This window comes from Zophobas morio, unplaced genomic scaffold (genome assembly GCF_036711695.1).
Source record: "Zophobas morio isolate AGI-343-1 ecotype UQ-CSIRO unplaced genomic scaffold, CSIRO_AGI_Zmor_V1 ptg000243l, whole genome shotgun sequence".
NCBI classification, from domain to species: domain Eukaryota; kingdom Metazoa; phylum Arthropoda; class Insecta; order Coleoptera; family Tenebrionidae; genus Zophobas; species Zophobas morio.
Genome location: NW_026972347.1, coordinates 128,809 through 136,715, shown reverse-complemented (window position 1 = coordinate 136,715; position 7,907 = coordinate 128,809).

Sequence of the window (7,907 nt, the reverse complement as noted above, 5' to 3'; positions counted from 1 at the left end):
ATAAATAGCGTCACTTAAAATAAAGATACTATAGTAAAAGCTTCACATAGGTTTGCCGTGAGGTTGCAACGGAGGTGGCTCCAATAAATTTTTATGTAATGAAGGACTTTCCAGATGTTATTTCTATTACTATTCGCTTTTTGTTATTACTATAATTGTAAATATTATTTATTTACTGTAATAATTTTAAAAAGATATAACTATTTAGTTATTATGTTATTGATATCAATAGAATAATAATTTTTTTACTTTTACTTTCAAGAAGTTTGGATTCCGTGTAATAAATAGGATAGTAACCTACAGCTTTATAAAAAGTTGGTTGGATTTGCCACTTGTGTGGGGAGTTTTTAATGGTTTTGCGAACGTTTTATGGTGCCCTAATTAAAACAAGAAATATTTGTTAAAAGAGTCTGCATTCATTTAGTATTGCGTCCGAAATAGTTCAAGCAGTTAATAAGTAAAAAAAACCCCGGTCTAGTCAGGGAGTTGAATAGTATCATTTTGTTCTTAAGGCTCAAATTACTATTATACAATAGATGGTGAAGAGGAGAACACACGCGCTACAATAGGTCGTCCTTTGTAACTTGATAATATTAGTCGAGATGGATCTTTAAATTTCTTCTAGTTAAGGGGAGACGCTTTATTTTGAAAGCAATACTCATAACTCGTCATGAGCCAAATCACTTTCTGAGGGTTGCTAGATACGGTCGAATGTGCTTTATTGCTAACTGAGCTTATTATGATTTCCTTTCTACTAAGGTGTCGTCGGCGTATTGAGATGGCAGATATTAATAGATGTAGAGCACCATTTAGGTTGATGGAGAAAAGAACTGAAAAAAGAAGAGCGTACGCAGAACCCCAGTTTTAATTTTTTTTAAATCCTATTTTTTTTTTAAGTTTGTTTAAAGCACTTTTCTAATGGAAATAATAATTCAACTTATATTTTTTTTTCATAATTACCCTTTACAAATAAGTTATTTTATGTTAATAAGGTCTAAGAGAACAATAAAGGTTCTCAAGTTATTTAATTGAGGTTTTGACAAGTAAAATAGCACCTGCCTTTCCTATGCAGGAGACGGTGTTATCGTACTCTAATAAGTTTGCCGAAATGTTGCCTAAATGGTTTTTATTAAAAACCTGACAGTCTGTAGTTATAGAGTACGTCAGGGGATCACGAAGGTGATATGCTTCCAATAATTATTTTTTATCGTCGTTATTATTCACAATAGTTCATAATGTACTGGTGTAAGTTAGCATGGCCATATTTAAACTATTGTAATGTACAAAATCATAAAAGCACCAGGTATTGAAGGACTTTTGTGAAAATCTGTAATTTTTAATTTTTGCTCATATTATTAATTTTATCTTTACTAATGTAGAAATTATTTGTAATATTAAAATTGCCATAATTAATACCAGTAAGATAATATACTTAAAGGTAACGTCCCGAATTTTGGCGCTATGTTGTAAGATTTTCTATCTGGTTATATCTGTTAGCATAATAGGTGGAGGCCTGTAGTTTGTAACTTATTGTTTTTATTATTAATTCCATCTCCGATGTTGTAGAATAGTTGTTACTGTAAAAACTACATAATTAGTACCAGTAGTGGTGCTTGTCGCATTTTTAACCAATAAGTTTGTTGAACTCGTCACTGTTGTTGTTTAACGTAGTTTTAATAGTATTATAATGATTAGTGTTTTAAACTCCATAAAAGTTTATAAATACTATTTTTTATGCTTTTATTAAAGTGGCTATGATTTATTAGCTTTTATAATAATTATTAGTATTAACCAAATTCTTTATTGAGTGATTTAATATCTCCTTATTTTCAAGTATAAGCTTTTGAAGGTACTTGGCTTATCGAGGAGCTCCAGTACCCATAATATATATCAATAGTATTTGAGTCAGTTTTTTCCATTAATCCATTTCGTTTCCGTGTTATAGTGATCTTCTTGATAAACCTCGTTTAGTTTTGCTTTTGTGACTAATAACTCTATTCTGAGTGTTTAACAATAGCTAATAACTTAGAAGCAAAGTCTGTTTAGTTTCTCTGATAGAAAAAGGATCCATAGGGGAGCCATAAAATATATATTAAAGTGTGAGAATGAAAGGGTTCTAAACTATAAGAAGAAGGCGTGTAAAGCGAATGTAAACAAGCAAGTGTATAAAAAAAGGATATCAGCTATGAAGGTATATATCATTAGGATCTTGTAGCCGTAAGGACTTTTTTTAATGATAATAAAGCTAGCCCCAAAGTTACAAAAATATAAAAACTTATTAACATAAAAAACAGGCTATTATATATAAATTTTCTTTAAAAAAATATAAATATGAAACAAAAATAAGCTATTAAACTAAGAACATAACTTGGAAAACAAGAGGGAGGAAAGCCAAACCTTATACTGAAGGGAGGCGTTGAACGCAGTTTACTGCAAAGAAATTTAAAAAAAATCGAGGGGCTATTTTTTAAAATTAGAGGGCGAACTGAACAAATTTAAATAACATGATGTGTAAAGTAAAGGTAAATAATAATATAATAAAACAACACAAAAATAACGAGAAAAATAACTTAATTAGATAAACCGCTTCTGTCACTGTTTATTATTTAAAGTTAAATATATCATTAGACAATTTAAAATTTTTAAACTAATTTGTAAATTATTGTGGGTTAAATATTAATATAATTTTTTTCAATAAATTGAAATTACTTTTTATTGGTTTAATTACTTAAAATCTTGTAATAAAACAGTACCGCTTTAGTTTATCTAATTAAGATATCTTTCTCTCTCGTTATTTTTTAATCCATAGATTTTATTTTTATTTATACATATCTAGATATATAAGTTTGTTCATATATTTATCTAGACTTAGTACTCTTTATCGGGCGCCAGCCCTTAGCTGACTCGATCCCAAAGTAAGTGAAAATTAAGGTACAACGAGGTAACGGCATGTGCTTAAAGGCAACATATCGGTGGCAAGAGTTGGGCAGGTCTTCCTCATTTTCTAATTATTTATATTTATAACTGGGAAAATAATTTGTTTGAGGCGAAATATAGAGGGAGAAAATACAAATTTTTTTATTTTTATTAATGAAACAGTAAACGAAAAACGTGTTAACTTTTAACACAAATACACCAAACATGGAACATACACAAAAAAAAACAATTCATAAAATACAGAACACGAAATTATTAAACGCAGAAATACAGAACACACAAAAAACATAATACATTAAGATTTAACGAAAGTTAACATGTAAGGTAACACGAAACAAATTTTTTAATTTGTTAAATCTAGCTCCCCCTGCGCGTAGTCAAAGTTAGACTGTAGCGCCTATAACTACGATGTTAAGTAAGGGAGAAGAAAATAGGTTTATTAAATTCTTTACATTCTATTCTAAGAACAGAGTGGGTTGAGTGAAGTTGGTTACATGCATATTAAACTAATGAAAAGCGACTCTATGCAAACCATAAATAATATTATCGCGCGCTTGTAAGCCTAACTCAACCTTCAAATTGTTTAAGTTATTCTAAAGTGAGGTTCCAAGTAAACAAATTAAAATGTAATGCCTAAACGTCGACCAGTCAAAAATTAAGTATTTTCAAAAATGAAGAACAGCTATTACAACTAAAAAATAATTTTTTGTCTAACACAAGAGCTGGTTATCAGACAAATATGAATAATATAATATTAATCTTTCGTAAAGGGTGTATAAGTACAGATCGTAAACAGGTCAATAAAGCACTCATACGTGAATACCATTTAGTTTATATTTTGTACATGCACAATATTTATTTTTACACAATTTTTACAATTAAACATATTCATATTTTGTTTCAGATATTTATTTTTTATATTTTTGTGCTCCTTTATAGTGAGTTTTCCAGCATCTTTAGGACCATTTTTCCAAGTTCTTAGGCTTTTATGTCTTTAGTTTTAACGTATTTTTTCTCAGTGTAATAGTTGCATAATCTTAATTTCTTTAAGATAACTTATTGTGACTATTAGGTACATTTTAAAATATTACTATAATTTAAAGTAAAATACTATAACTTAATTTTATGTATTAAAAGCTACTGTTCATTTAATTCCTTAGCGAATACAGGCTGACTGTTTCCAACTTTAACGTTATTTTTGTGCCGTTTGTTTGGAATTCTAAATAACTCACAGGCAGGTTTATAACAATCTTTTACAAGTGTTGGACTCAACGTTCCAAAAATTAATTTAAACTAGGGTTTAAAAACAAATTCTAAGTTTTTTGCAATCATGGTAAACTTTTAATACTTTATTATTTATGGCCACTTTATCAACGTAGTACTTAGTGGTTTCCACCAGTTTAGTTTTTTTGAGTGGACTAATATTAACCAAATACATATTTCTCTCACTTAATAAAGTTAAGCAACCGGTGCTATTATTGTTTAAAATATCCTTAGAGCAGCTGAGCTCAAGTAAAAACTGGAAGCAATAGGAAGGGCGGTTCCTCTCTATACCCTTGGCCTCTCACATGTTTTTTATATAGGCGGAAGTCTGCAGGGCAGCTTTCGAGACAGGTACGGAGTATGTTATCTCAAATGAGCCAAAATCTGACTGCACTCATGATGAACTATTGCCTTATTAAGGATCTCCCGCTTTATGAATTCTAGCGTAATAAGACTTTACTGTCAGTACTGGATTAGCAGAAAAGTGGGCAGATGATCTCTTTAAATTAAGGCATAAAAAGGTCTAACGCCAACGACAAATGAAGGCGCTTTTAGCTATGAAGCTGTAAAAAGGACAGTAGGCTGAACATACTAGCTGCAGTCATCTCCAAGGTTGTTCGGTTCTATGATCCTATCCTTTGGGACATTAGTAATGTAATAAAATCCAAGTCTTATGTGACTGTAAAGATACTCAAAGCTTTTACCTAGTCGGACTATGCTCGCATAGTGTATATAGTACTATATCACCGACACTATTAGTGTCGATACACACAATGCGGCCGGTATCCAAGGAACTGGCCCAAAGCCACCTGAAAGGATCAGGCAGTCACAAAGCGGCCCCGAAAAAAGGTTATAGTACAAGGTAAACTTCACTCATTCTACGGGCCTTGCCCCAATCGCATTCGGCCACACCTAATTACCGCTTTCGAGTAGGTTTTGAAGAACTTAGCTGATTTCATCAAATAATATGATAGTGAAAGGGTTAACTGCGTTAGCTCTCCCTCGGCATCTTACAAGAACAGCTCCAGAAGGCCCTGCTAGTATTCAACGCGAAGGCTAAGAGTAAGAATTAGCACAACAAAGCCAATTTAAGTTACAGGCAAGTCTCGTTAGCGAACCAAAGTTACTAACCATAACTGTGCCATCATGTTACAGGGAACATAGCACCTGCCACTGGACTCAAAGTTTTGCCAATTTTAAGAGTGATACTTTCGAACCGCTCGTCACGCAACCTGCGACTCCCCGAAGTACTGTATATCTCATGACTTAGAGCTCAAACCAGGAAGTTACCGTAGTCACGTTGTATTGGATTTCACAGTTAATTAGCTGTTCGTGTCATAGTTGATTTCAAGTGTTCAATTTAGTTGACTGAAACCAAGTTCTGACTTCGTTACAAAGTAGAGTCGGATACATTACCCAATTAAAAGGAGTCTACTTTTATACAACCTTCCATATTCGGATGGCGACCTAGAGACCACATTAGACCGTAGCCCACATCCGCGAGGAATAACAACGAAGCAAGGCGCGAATTTTATATATAGGTCTGATCTTTTTCAGCCGCTTTTACTAATATATCCCTCTGGACTGAACAGGAATCCTTACGAACATGCAGGGCGTACAATTAGTATGAAAGGTCAAAGGTTAGACCCAATAGTCAGAGCAAGAACCAGATGTCCGGCAAAGTCTAGCCGCTAAGTAGTGGATCTACACAGTTGCCTCGGAGGCGGCAAAGGACTTAACTGCTGCGATCAAAGCACTAGAAAGGTTGCCTTCGCGTATCCCGCGCCAAAAATGAAGTTAAAATTAAAAAGTGTGCGCACGGAGGACACGCGCAAGCAACGAGAGATCAAAAAAACGCATCTCTCTTGTGTACGAGGATTTAGTTGCTTAAATATTACAGCAAATAGCACTAAAACATGAAAATTTTTTTAAAAGACCCTTCAAAGGTCAAAAGAGTGTCGAACTCATGAAAATGACCATCAAAGGTCCAAAAGGTCACAAATAGTGTATAACTATATAAATCGAACAGCATCTAAGGTGGTCTAGTGTAAAGAAAATAAACTTCGATTACGGTGCCTTCCTGAAAAGGACAAAAATGGTTTCGGTACTGTTCAAGACACAACCACTTATAGAATAGGGAAGCCTTTGTCACATTTGATTACGTACTAGTCAAATTGAATTAGGTTTAAGTGTAAATGTTGGTTAGCCCTAATGTGTAGAGATAGTTAGAGCCGGTGCTAGAGTTGTTTCCTAATGAGAAGAATCATGTGACAATAATCCACTACTCTTCCTTATAAAAACCAAAAATTTACAGATTTTGCTACAGGTGGGACCATCTTGAAGAGAAGGTGGATAATTTGCCTAAAATGAGGTAGCATGTTTTTTTCGTGAGCGTTTTACAAAAACAAATTTGTATTAAAAAATTTTACGGCAGGGGCCTCGCTATAACAATATAAATTATAATTTTGTATATAATCTGAAAATTCCATTTTCTGTATTATTTTACTCAATTTAGGCAACGTTATAAGGACAAGTAATTGGTTAAACTTTGCAGAATAAAAAAGCCTTTTTTATTTAAATATGATCCATGTGCCTTTCTTGTAATTAATTTATAAATTATTAAAAATAATGTTTTGTACACCTAGAGGGGTTAGTACGTCGGATAATACTATCGTTTGGAAGGCAAACCTTTATGACGAAAATCGAAATATTTTCTTTGTAACAAACAGTACCCGCTCTGCTGAAGACTATTTAAGTTTATATATTAATTCTTGAAAGACTTTTAAGGTAAATTTCAAAAATAAAATTTTTAATTTGTTTAATGTAGAGATCCCATTGATGTTTGCGTACAATTAATCGAGATGTTAAAAAAAAATGTTATATCTTTTTGGGCTGATTGGAGTGCCGAAAGTAAGATACAGGCTAAGAGAGAAAGAAAGGAGTTAAACATGTAAATAATTCTAACAATGACTCGCACAATTTTTTTTAAAAAATATATTTTAAAAAAGTTTTAAGTTGCTTTTTGTAAGTTTTATATCATTAGTTATGATACTAGATACATAGTAAGATGTATTAAACCCTAAGTCTCCCCCTGAGATCTTTTAATAAAGCTTTTATACACGTAAAAAAAAGTTACAATTAAATTTATATAATATAATATTAATTTCACTCAATTTTATGGACAGTTTTTATTTGGAATTTTATATTTTTTAAAGAGTAGTGCTCTTTTCTTTTATAAATTTTAATAAAGCCCACTTTAGAGTTGACCATTAAAAAAAATGAAGGTATATCTAACTTTCCTCAGCCAAAATAAAAATGCTAGCGGATATTGTTAGCTTAATGTAGAATTTTTAATAGTTATTATTTAAAATAAACTTATCTTTAGAACAATAAAATTGTAGTTAAACTATTTCTGTGGTGTATTAAAAAAACCATAACAGCTCCTTTTGTTTTTAATTAATATTAATACTAACATCAGTTAAATGTGCATTATACAAAAAAGGGTAGTTACTGCTAGCATGCGCCCCTATCATTATTTTCATTGGATATTATTATGTTATATGGGCCAATGCATGAAAATTTTATAATTTGCTTTTTTAGCGCTTAAACATTGTTCTTCAACGCAAAACTCCAAGGCTTAAAATGGATTTGTTTTGCGTTTACTGATAATAAGTTTACCACTTTTTTCATGTTTCGTTGGTTGCTGC